This window comes from Schistocerca nitens, chromosome 2 (assembly GCF_023898315.1).
Source record: "Schistocerca nitens isolate TAMUIC-IGC-003100 chromosome 2, iqSchNite1.1, whole genome shotgun sequence".
NCBI lineage: Eukaryota > Metazoa > Arthropoda > Insecta > Orthoptera > Acrididae > Schistocerca > Schistocerca nitens.
The window spans coordinates 322988257-323000686 of NC_064615.1; the positions used below are offsets into that span (position 1 = coordinate 322988257).

General features: G+C 43.1%; 1 long non-coding RNA gene across 1 annotated transcript in view; it reads left to right on the forward strand.

The window, feature by feature from the left end:
- The first annotated feature begins 2087 nt into the window (after positions 1-2087).
- The window catches only part of LOC126236112 (uncharacterized), a 186902-nt gene continuing 176559 nt past the window's right edge, over positions 2088-12430 (forward strand). The window contains exon 1 of the long non-coding RNA XR_007544871.1: positions 2088-2145. This is a non-coding gene — a long non-coding RNA (uncharacterized LOC126236112). The remainder of the gene's footprint in view (positions 2146-12430) is intronic.

Below are 12430 nucleotides of genomic sequence, written 5' to 3' on the forward strand. Positions count from 1 at the left end.
TTTTGCGTTCGACCATGGAGACATTTGGAAAGAAGATCAGGATGAGCTAACTCTCTATATATTGGCTTAATTACCTCCAGCACCGTAGATGATATGCTGTTTTTGTGCCTAAATTGTTCCTCTGTATCCGTTGCCTGAGCTTTGCGGTACTTGCACCATGAATCAGCACCAGGTGGGCAAAGACTATGTATAGGTGTATCATCAGTGGATGGTTTGTGGAAGAATGTAGCCCACACTGCTCTTTTTCATTCCTTGTAGGTCGTGTATGTTGTTCCTTATCACCATTCCATAATACTGCAAGAGTTCATGAATGTTTTTGACTGCAAGTCTTCCTTTACCATTTAGATCTTTCCATCAAATAACTTCTCTTTTCCTTTTGTCTTTCGAAGGCGTGTTCCCATCCGTTTTTGAACGTGGTCCACATATTCAAAATACGCTTTTCACCATAAGGTTGGCTTTCTACGACTGATTTGAAGGCCTTCGAATCACCATCCCCCAAGTATCCAGTGTAGCTGTTCTCTTTCCTGCTGCGAGCGTCTGAACATAGAAACAACTGCAGCAGCCTCCATACCTCACTAGTTCCCTCATAATTCTTGGCACAATTTGTTTTCTGACTTTCAGTTGTTTCATTGTCAACAGACTTACACTGATGGCAGTATTTAGTTAGCACTTGTATGTCTAATAAAATTTTACCTGTGTCTGCACTAGTGACAGTTGCAACTGCATTTTTAGATGGCGGCCTCTCTTCTGCTATGTACCACCAACTGCCACAGATAAGTCTGTCGTGTTATTTAATTGTACTACTTATTTAGCGGCGGCTTTCATAGAAGCAACAGCAACAGATATGACACATTCACCAATTACTTCCGTGTACGTACTTGATCTGGTTGGTGGGTTTGACAAGTTCAGCGTCGCACATAATACTTGAGCTGCAGTCAATCCTTTACCTATGCACATCATTCCATACGAGAATCTAACATTTGTCTCAAACAAGTCATTCTTGCACTTATGAGAAGTCCAAAATGATGTAGAGAGCCTGCAAGTTTTCTCCTCGAAGCACTAGCAGGCGTATCCCTTTCGTGTGTCAGGATCAGCACTGGATTCAGATCCGGTCATATGCTGATTTCCATGGAAACATCGCTTCTTGAAAGAACTCTTTCTTTTCGTCAGGTTGAACAACAAGTTTGTTGGCTAGTCCAGTCCTTGCAGATGTGTCCTCAAAGATGCTAATTCGTCCACCACAAACCTTACATGATACAGCATCTTGTAAAACTTGTCCCAACACACTCAAATCTAATAAAACGTAACCTAAACTACTTACATGATCCCCTTTGTCAATAAATGGTTTCCAAGTTTTCTCCTCGAAGCACTAGCAGGCGTATCCCTTTAGTGTGTCTGTGAAACATCTATTTCAGGATCAGCACTGGATTCAGATCCGGTCATATGCTGATTTCCATGGAAACACCGCTTCTTGAAAGAACTCTTTCTTTTCGTCAGGTTGAAAAGACGTATAAGAACGTGTAATAGTACACCAAACCACTATGTTTACGGTTCAACATCTATAAAACACTACACCCACAAAGTAAATCAACAAGATGCATGTGCGATACTGCCATTTCTGTTTACACATTGCGTCCAACCTCTTAACATGAATTCAGGGAATAAATAGCCGAAAACCACAGCCTTGTAGATTGAATAGCTTCAGAGATTGCAAGTCAATGCAGAAAGACCGGACTTTTTTTACATTTGCACCATATGCTTTGAAAAGATAAAAGGTACACTTCCAATTGGAATTAATAGACAAATGATGCATCAAATTATTCAGGAAATCAAATATTATTAAGAGATAATAATGAGAAAAGTCACGTTTTGACCAATTTCACCATACGTACTCCCCTTAATCGGCAGCTCTCCAACAATCACTAAACGCAACAGCCAGCAAGAGATTTTTTTTTTTTTTTTGTGAAGTCATGTTGGATATAGTGTAACTTACACTGAATTTTAATTTCCAGACTTCAAAAATTGAACGAACAACGAAGTAGTCAAAAATCATCTGGCAAGGGAACTAAACCTAGAATCTCTAACAGCGAAGTCATCAGCAAAACAACTGTCAGGGAGAGCACGTCCCAGTCTCCCCCTATTTAGGTGAGTGATCATGTATTTTAAGTTACTTTTGTAGCATTTACATCTACTGTAATTATATAGAGGGTAATTACGAGTTTTAAAGTGTAACATGATGAGTATACCCCCAAAAGTCAGCGCATGTGCTAGCGACCGTACATACTTGTGACCACCGCTGCCAGCAATCATGTCAGTGGCCACATCCCGTCAAATAGGGTGTTCCATTTGTCTGATGGCGCCTGCCCGGGATATTGCAGGCCGGCCACTTAAGCCGCGATTGCTGGTCAAATGCGTCCCGCGGGACCGCACTATGTCCCACTTTTCTTGAGGGTTTTAGCCTGAAAGCCTTACAGACATAAGCGCCTTGTCGGCCAGTGTCATTTGAGCGGTGAAACAGGCGTCACGAGTGTAACAATGAAGTTTGAGAACACAACAATGGCAAGAGCGAATTATTCAATTTCGAATTGTGCATACAGCGATCGTACTTTTCGGAGATGGTTTGAACAGAAGTTTCCAGGTGTTCGAGTTCCGAATCGTGATGCAGTTCACAAATTTGTGAATAAAATTCGTGAAAAGAAGTGTTCAAGACAAGAAACGTAAACGACGACGTACAGTGCTCACAGAAGCTCGTCCCGACGACACTGCATACCGCCTGGAAAATTCCTCTAAAAAGTCTCTTAGACGTCTTTCGTGGCGAACACAAGTATTGTACACCTCTGTCCGAAGAGGTGCTAAGCTGCTTGGGCTAAGGCCCTATAACGTATCAGTAGTACAAGAACTTCGACCTGGTGATCCTGCACACAGGGTTAAAATTTGAGAATGAGTTTTAAAACAAGTGCATGACGATGAAATGGATCCTTACCTCATTCTGTTTTCAGACGAGGCTTGGTTCCATTTACACGAGTACGTTAATTCCCAAAACTGTCGACATTGGAGCGCAGATAGACCTGTTGTGCATCATTAGGAACCCCTTCATGATCAGGAAATAGGGGTGTTGTGCGCAGTTAGTGGAGAACATTAGTAGGCCCAAATTTTTTTAATGAGACAGTTACGAGTGAAACATATATGCAAAACATCTTGCAACCGTTTTTTAATGAACTGAGTGGAAGAGAGCGAAACTTCGCATTTTTTCAACAGGATTCGGCAAAGGCTCATACGGCCAATGCTTCTTTGCACGCAATTCAAGATGTATTCGATGAACGAGTGAGTAGTAATTATATCTGGCCCGCTAGACGTCCTTATTTAATTCCGTGCGATTTTTATTTATGGGGTGCACTGAGGGACATATTGTGCCCAACAAATCCTCACACGATAGAGGAACTCAAGGATAATATCCGTGAATCAATTAATTCAGCCTCTCAGAGAGAATTACATCGTGTGATTAAAAATTTATTGGGTAGATGTCAGAAATGCGTGGAAAATAATGGCAGGGAGTTCCAGAATATCCTTGCGTGACATGGGTGAGTACAAAATTTATTTACTTGAATTGTAAATGTAGTCATGTCGTACCCCAGCAGTAGACGGGCGATACGGCATCTGATCGCTGCCCGACACCTTCTGCGCCATTTGAACACCCTGTATTTCTGCAGTATCGGGGGAAAAAAAATCCAGCTTCTCGTAGCCCTTTTAGGCCTACACGGACTCGTTCGAGGAGTTGATAATTACATCTTCATCGCCTTAAAGGCGTTCTTGACTATCTTCAACTCACCATGTCCAGTCTAAAAGGTAACTAACGGTCACGACGGTTAAGGTAGCATTCCGAACGCAGCGACAGTGACGGTCGACAGAGAGGCGACGAAGACAGGTGTCGCTCGTGACGGCGGCAAGTTGCCGTAACAAGCAACAGTCTCTACAGTGTGTCCGAATTGCCGGCCAGGGTGACCGAGCGGCTCTAGGCGCTTCAGTCTGCAACCACGCGACCGCTACGGTCGCAGGTTCGAATCCTGCCTCGGGCATGGATGTGTGATGCCCTTAGGTTAGTTATGTTTAAGTAGTTCTAAGTTCTATGGGACTGATGACCTCAGATGTTAAGTCCCATAGTGCTCAGAGCCATTTGAACCATTTGTCCTTCGAATTGGAACACGACAGCTGTCTGCGAAAAAGTGTCTACCACTGAAACTGCGTTTACTTTTGGAAGCGGAGGAAGGTAATGATTTGTTTTCGTGCTAGTATTTAAAGAAGACGCCCACAGTTAACTCGTTGTTCAACGAACGACGCAGGAAGATTTTTACATGCTAGAAAAACATTAATGAAGTGATGAAGAAAAATTTGGATCTTATACAGATTAAATAAAAAAAATTAATTTTTTTAAAATTAATTTGTGAGAATTACAGCCAAGAACTACAAGAGATGTAACCGCAGTCGAAGAAAAATTATTCTTACACATAAAGATATTTTATTTGTATTGTCTTGTAACATATTTTCAATTTTTTGTTCACTGAAATTATGCTGTTCTTGAGCAGGTTGTAGCGTCAATCCAATAGGCTCTTGAGGTGAGTATGCGTACACGGTGACGGAATCGGTGGAAATAGAAGGCTTTGAAATCATGTAATCAGGAGTGCTGCCACTATTTGATAATTAATCAGAATGTTAAAAATTTCTTGCTTCGCTTTAAGTTTGTAAACTTGTGGCAGGGAGCCCAAAACATCTCCGACGTGATTGCAGAATGAATGTACGAGGGCCGTTCAGAAAGTAACCTCCGGTTGATTTAAAAAAATACACCAAGTTAAATAAAAATATTTTAATATATACATCTTACAACTACATCTTTGCACTATTTTTCTACATAGTCTCCATAGCGATTGAGGCACTTATCGTATCTCTTCACAAGCTTTGAAATTCCTTCTGCATAAAAATCACCCCCTTGTGCCTGGAGCCAGCCTGTGACCGCATCTTTGAACTCTTCGTCGTCATCAAACCGCTGTGACCCGAGCCATTTCTTCAAATGCATGAAGAGGTGATAATCACTTGGCGCCAGGTCTGGGCTGTAAGGTGGATGGTTGATAACGTCCCACTTGAAGGACTCAAGAAGGGCCGTTGTTCTGCGAGCAGAGTGAGGACGGGCGTTATCGTGCAAAAAAACGATACCGGAAGTCAGCATACCACGGCGTTTGTTCTGTATAGCCCGTCGTAACTTTTTTATTGTTTCACAGTACACGTCTTGATTAATGGTCGTACCACGTTGCATGAATTCAACCAACAACACCCCTTTGGCAACCCAAAACACCGTTGCCATCAGTTTTCTGGCAGAAAAATCTTGCGAGGCTTTTCTTGGTTTGGTAGGCGAATTTGAATGTGCCCACATCTTTGATTGTTCTTTTGTCTCAGGGTTCACGTACTTAATCCAGGTTTCGTCACCGGTCACGATTCTGTTTAACAATGGTTCTCCTTCGTCCTCATAACGTGACAAAAAGTCTAATGCAGAGGCCATTCTTTGAGTTTTGTGGTGGTCGGTAAGACTTTTGGGCACCCATCGTGCACAGAACTTACGGTAACCCAATCTTGCTCTCACTATCTCGTACAAGAGAGTCTTAGAAATCTGTGAAAAACCAGTAGACAACTCCGACATTGAGAAACGTCGATTTTCACGAACTTCTGCATCAACTGTCTGAACAAGTTCGTCAGTCACCAATGATGGTCTACCACTCCTCTCTTCATCATGAACGTTTTCTCGTCCACTTTTAAATAAATGTACCCATTCACGGACAACTCCTTCACTCATAACTCTTGGTTCGTACACGGCACAAAGCTCACGATGAATAGCTGCTACAGAATATCCTTTGGCTGTAAAAAACCTTATGACAGCACGCACTTCACATTTGGCGGGGTTTACTATTGCAGCACACATTTCAAACTGCCACAAAAACTAAACTAGCGCAGGTACGACGTTCACTCGACCACGGCTTGATGCCGACTGACCTGTTCAGTGCGTGAACGCACAGATGGCGTCGCTACTCCCCCCACAACCCGCACTGTGACCAATCGGAGGTTACTTTCTGAACCGCCCTCGTATTTCATTACCATGATCTTGCGCTATATTTTTCAACAATGTCTGCCGAGTGTCATCTCTCTTTTTTTAGTTTATTGACAATAGTATCATCTTTTTTGTTTCGGCGTCGTCGTTTAATAACCTCGGTACTTTAATAACCTCAGTACAGACCTACGGTCTGTATTAATTTCATTTGAGCTTCTTCCTCATTCATTTCTCTGTCAGTGATAATACTCTCATCCCACGACTGCTCAGCATTATCATCTCCGTCTACCATATCTTTCACTAAGTTAGTGCCGCCAGTTCTGTGCTCAGATACTGTTTCCACAAAACTTAACTGTTTATGTAGTGTCCATGTAGAGTTCATAAGTGCAGCAGATCCTGTTTCTGATTTGTTATTGCGCTTCAGTCTGTTGTAGGAGCCTTTAATGTGTTTCCACCTTCTTTAACAATCCTCATCGGTAACGAAAATTACGATGTACATTTTACATGTTAACATTCAAATATTAATGGCAATTTCTTACGGGTGTCACACACATTTACAAAACACATTTGTCTATGTACAAATAAAAACAATAAATTCTTTTTTTCCCTTTTTCAGATTCATGGCAACAGGAAAAACTTTTAAATTTTTGTCACACACTTATCGCATCTCGCGAATGGTTTGAGAGTTTCGAACATATTGAGAAAAAAACTGATGTCAATAGCCTTGCTCTCGCCAAATGGTTCAAATGGCTCTGAGCACTATGGGACTCAACTGCTGATGTCATTAGTCCCCTAGAACTTACAACTAGTTAAACCTAACTAACCTAAGGACATCACAAACATCCATGCCCGAGGCAGGATTCGAACCTGCGACCGTAGCGGCCTTGCGGTTCCAGACTGCAGCGCCTTTAACCGCACGGCCACTTCGGCCGGCCCTCGCCAAATGAAAATACTTTCAAGAACGTTGTGCAAGATTTCTGGCACGAATGGAATATACCAAACTGTGGAGGTAGCATTGATGGCTAACGTATGCGCATAAAAGCACCAATCTCTCTTTTTTTTTTCAATTACAAAAATTACTTTTCAACTGCTCTGCTTGCAATAGTGGAACCAATCACAAATTCATTGTTGTAGATGTTGGCTCTTTTGGCAAAGAAGGTGAAAGCCGTATTTTTCAAAAATAAGGAAAAAGACTGTCACGAATAATTTTAATTTCCCTGCTTCTAAATGCCTTCCAAACACTAATATTTTAATGCCGCACTTCATAATCGGCCATGAAGCATTTGCACTTATTGTTTATCTGATGAAGCCATACACTAGAAGAGTTGCACGATTGGATCAGGAAAAAGAAATTTTTAACTAGCGTTTGTGTCATGCTCGTAGAGTGGTAGAAAACGCGTTTTGGTTATTGTTTCAAGTATTTAGAGTGTTTTATATAGCAATTGCAATTTTACCAGGAACAGTTGATGATTTGATTATAACAGTTTGTTGCCTACATAATATTCTGGTAAGATCCTTATCTTAAAGATCAACCAATTTCCTTCTACCGATGTGAAACAGCGACTAAGTCGATAAGTATGATCGAAATGGCACGTAACAGACGTTTTTCAAACTGCGTCCGATTTGAGGTGAGAGGCAAGCTAAAAAATTTTTGTAGTACACAGGGTGGAGTATAATGGGAAGATAATCCTATAAATAATCATAATTGATCTTCTTTGAACTTGCGTAGTTACTTTGCGTACTGTCTACAAGTAAACGTTAATAAAGATATGAATATATTTTTATATTTACGAAAATAATTTGACTATATGTCATGCTTCTACATACTTATACACGAGGTCTGTTCAGAAAATTCCGGAACCTTGTCCACAAAATTTTTCTACCCCTACGTTTTACTTATTGCGCACTGGTCTCCTTCGAAATTCTCTCCTCCACAATTGATACACCGCTGCCAACGCCGTCTCCACTTCCGGAACCAGTCTTGTTACGCCCCTTGCCGGATCACACGAAGCGCCGTATTCGATTTTTCTTGTATCTTGTCTATCGTTTCAACGCAGTTTTCAGCTTTGGAAAAAACAATGGTTCAAATGGCTCTGAGCACTGTGGGACTTAACATCTGCCCGCATCTCGTGGTCGTGCGGTAGCGTTCTCGCTTCCCACGCACGGGTTCCCGGGTTCGATTCCCGGCGGGGTCAGGGATTTTCTCTGCCTCGTGATGGCTGGGTGTTGTGTGCTGTCCTTAGGTTAGTTAGGTTTAAGTAGTTCTAAGTTCTAGGGGACTTATGACCACAGCAGTTGAGTCCCATAGTGCTCAGAGCCATTTGAACCATTTTTTGAACTTAACATCTGAGGTCATCAGTCCCCTAGAACTTACTACTTAAACCTAACTAACCTAAGGACATTACACACATCCATGCCCGAAGCAGGATTCGAACCTGCGACAGTAGCGGTCGTGCGGTTTCAGGCTAAAGCGCCTAGAACCGCTCGGCCACGCCGGTCGGCTTCAGCTTTGGAAATCGTCGCAGCACGTTCCGAAAGCACCATCGATTAACGGTTTGTCACTGTGGCACGTTTTTTTTTTTTTTTTTTTTTTTTTTTTTTTTTTTTTTTTTTAGAACCTTTCCCGACCCATTGTGAAGATTGAACTTTGGGCTCAACATCATGACCGCAGACGCACGTCTCATCACCATTTGTGATTCTCGTTCTCATTTGTGCGATCCAAAAGCTCTTCGCGGATTGCGAGGTGAAAGTCTTTCGGGCCTTGACTCATGAGAAGTGGGACGAACTTAGCGGCAATACGATACATTCCAAGATGCTGTGTCAGGATTTCATGATATGAGCCAATTGAAATGTTGCACTCTTCTCCAATCAACTTCATTGACGTTCCTGAGGTGAGCGTCGTCGGTAGACCTCGAAGGGCTCCTGATCATCTTTAACTTCGGTCAGTTCATTTTTAAACCGTGTGAACCATTCGTAACACCGAGAACGGCTTAAGCACTTATCACCGTAGGCTTCCTCTAAATATTTTCTTGAGATTCACGAAAAATCTAATGCAGACTCGTTGCTCCTCCAACTCTGTCATCTCGAACTAACAGAAGTACAAGAATGAAGCTTCCCCGTAAATGCGAGTAAACGGGAAATAAAGTGGACCGATAAAAAAAAATTGAGCTCCTTCCCTACAACAATACCGCGTAACTGACTGTTATCGATTATGCGTTTTTTAGTCAGTTGACATCCTTCACTGTCAGCGCATCTACTCTTACCGCTAGAAAGCTGATTTTCTTATACTATCTATAAATAAAATGAACTACATCAATGCCGCGTATCTCACACAGCGAAAAAATAGATGTAAATACAGCGTAGGTGCAAAAGAATGAAATACTGGTTGGCTAGATTGTTTTGGATGTACACTGCTGGCCATTAAAATTGCCACGCCAACGAGAAATACAGATAATAAATGGGTATTCATTGGACAAATATATTATACTAGAACTGACATGTGATTACATTTTCACGCAATTTGGGTGCATAGATCCTGAGAAATCAGTACCCAGAACAAAGACATCTGGCCGTAATAACGGCCTTGATACGCCTGGGCATTGAGTCAAACAGAGCTTGGATGGCGTGTACAGGTACAGCTGCCCATGCAGCTTCAACACGATACTACAGTTCATCAAGAGTAGTGACTGGCGTATTGTGACGAGCCAGTTGCTCGGCCACCATTGACCAGACGTTTCCAACTGGCAACTGGTGAGAGAGCTGGAGAATGTACTGGCCAGGGCAGCTATCGAATATTTTCTGTATCCAGAAAGGCCCGTACAGGACCTGCAACACGCGGTCGTGCATTATCCTGCTGAAATGTAAGGTTTCGCAGGGATCGTATGAAGGGTAGAGCCACGGGTCGTAACACATCTGAAATGTGACGTCCACTGTTCAAAGTGCCGTCAATGCGAACAAGAGGTGATCGAGACGTGTAACCAATGGCACCCCATACCATCACGCCGGGTGATACGCCAGTATGGCGATGACGAATACACGCTTCCAATGTGCGTTCACCGCGATGTCGCCAAACACGGATGCGACCATCATGATGCTGTAAAGAGAGCCTGGATTCATCCGAAAAAACGACGTTTTGCCATTCGTGCACCCAAGTTCGTCGTTGAGTACACGATCGCAGGCGCTCCTGTCTGAGATGTAGCGTCAAGGATAACGGCAGCCATGGTCTCCGAGCTGGTAGTCCACGCTGCTGCAATCGTCGTAGAACTGTTCGTGCAGATGGTTGTTGTCTTGCAAACGTCCCGATCTGTTGACTCAGGGGTCGAGACGTGGTTGCACAATCCGTTACAGCCATGTGGATAAGATGCCTGTCATCTCGACTGCTAGTGATACGAGGCCGTTTGGATCCAGCACGGCGTTCCGTATTATCCTCCTGAACCCACCGATTCCATATTCTGCTAACACTCACTGGATCTCGACCAACGCAAGCAGCAGTGTCGCGATACGATAAACCGAATTGCGATAGGCTACAATGCGACCTTTATCAAAGTCGGGAACGTGATGGTACGCATTTCTCCTCCTTACACGAGGCATCACAATAACGTTTCACCAGGCAACGCCAGTCAACTACTGTTTGTGTATGAGAAATCGGTTGGAAACTTTCCTCAGCACGTTGTAGGTGTCGCCACCGGCGCCAACCTTGTGTGAATGTTCCGAAGAGCTAATCATTTGCATATCACAGCATCTTCTTCCTGTCGGTTAAATTTCGCGTCTTTAGCACGTCATCTTCGGGGTGTAGCAGTTTTAATGGTCAGTAGTGTAGTTTTTGTTTTTGCACGGACTTTTCAAACGCCTCTCGTACACGCTCGACGACACGCGACACTACTGATTTGGGAGCATCAGTGTCGTCCGTCGGGTGCCCGACAGGTACAGACGTGGTCTGCTTACGAACTCACATGCAAAGCAATATACATCGGTAGCGTTCCTGTCACCGGGCGACACTTGTCTCTGTCGACCGACGCTGTCGGTGCGTTCGGAATGCTCCGCTAGTACTTAGAGCGAGCCTGATTTGTAGCCTCATAGAGGCACAACCAGTGCCACTCTTATCCGACTGGCCAGAAATTGAAAACGACATCATCCTTCAGATGTAGAAACGCGCCTACCAGCTTTGTTTATCTAACGCAATTCCTTATTGGTGAGATTTTTTTCCGTCAGTGCACAAGTACGGCGCTTTAACTTCAGAAAGGCTGCAGCGTCATGATCCGATACACGCAGTGATAATGCAAATAAAAATATCACAATAAATTACATTCTCTTATGCTGGTGATAACTCACTTTCACGACGGAACGTTTTCGCCATCCATCTTTCACGAGTGACAGCCTGTGGAGTGCCGGCCGATGCGACGCGGCACGTCGTGGCGTTTCGAGTTCCGACTGGAGAGATAGTAGTTAATTCTAAAAATTCAGTATAATCCTCTGCTGCTGTTATGTCAAAACATCTCGAACAAACTCGTGGATTCAAGAAACTTCGACTTGAACCAAGTGTTCCTTGACCTCTCCGCGTAGATTTTCAATTTGAAATTTACTGACTTCGATTCCGGTACAAGCGTATAGGCGTACCTGCATTTCTACTGTTCTTATTTACGTTAACAGCGCTTGTAGTAATGATTTCATATATGCGATATCTACAATGTGAATATAAGAGTTCTTATTCCAAACAGCTTTTAATCAGAGAAGAGCGCGCGCGCGCACACACACACACACACACACACACACACACACACACACCTGAAAGTGCCTGTATTTAATGCTGTTGTGTCATAAATTAATGAGCGCGCGCGCACACACACACACACACACACACACACACACACACACACACACACCTGAAAGTGCCTGTATTTAATGCTGTTGTGTCATAACCGTGTGGTTCTAGGCGCTGCAGTCCGGAACCGCGGGACTGCTACGGTCGCAGGTTCGAATCCTGCCTCGGGCATGGATATGTGTGATGTCCTTAGGTTAGTTAGGTTTAAGTAGTTCTAAGTTCTAGGGGACTGATGACCTAAGATGTTAAGTCCCATAGTGCTCAGAGCCATTTGAACCATTTTTTTTTTTTTTTTTTAACATAGGACATAACACCCGACTCAGCGTGAATATCACAGCCAAGTTTTGGTCACTCTTTTCCACAGCGGGTTAAACAACCGAAATATGAGTAAAACTGAATGAGGACAGAATTCTCATTTCCTTTATTTTCAACTACGTTTATGTACAACTTTTATATTATAAGTACTTGAGCCTACAAATCACAGAAATGTTGAATTTCTACATCTGCACCCAGAT